Consider the following 429-nt stretch of genomic DNA (forward strand, 5'->3'; position numbering starts at 1 on the left):
TTACCATTGTTAGGAACGGAACCGTGCCTATCACCCAACTAGTTGTGTGATAGGAATCTTGGATTTACTTTGAACTATTGAGCAGTTAAAGTTTTGATCTTCGATTCTTGGAATGTTAACCATTGCTTTCTTTAGAAAGGATAAAAAATAAACTCATAGAAAAAAAACACAGGAGAGGAAATCATATACGTACTATGAAATTTTAGTTTTGATATTTTAGAATTTCTCAAATCTTTACATTTTTCTGTTGAATTATTTCTGAAAAGATGGTTGATAGAGTTGTTTCAAACTCCTTGCAATACTGAGTTACATCCCTTTTAACAACCTTTGTTGTTCAAATCCCTTGTGGTCAATAAGTGTTAGTCAGGTAGTAGGGTTGATCTAATTGCTTATACCCACCCACAAGACTGGCCTCGTGTCTGTTAAATT

This window comes from Octopus bimaculoides, chromosome 3, assembly GCF_001194135.2.
Source record: "Octopus bimaculoides isolate UCB-OBI-ISO-001 chromosome 3, ASM119413v2, whole genome shotgun sequence".
In the NCBI taxonomy this organism is placed as follows: domain Eukaryota; kingdom Metazoa; phylum Mollusca; class Cephalopoda; order Octopoda; family Octopodidae; genus Octopus; species Octopus bimaculoides.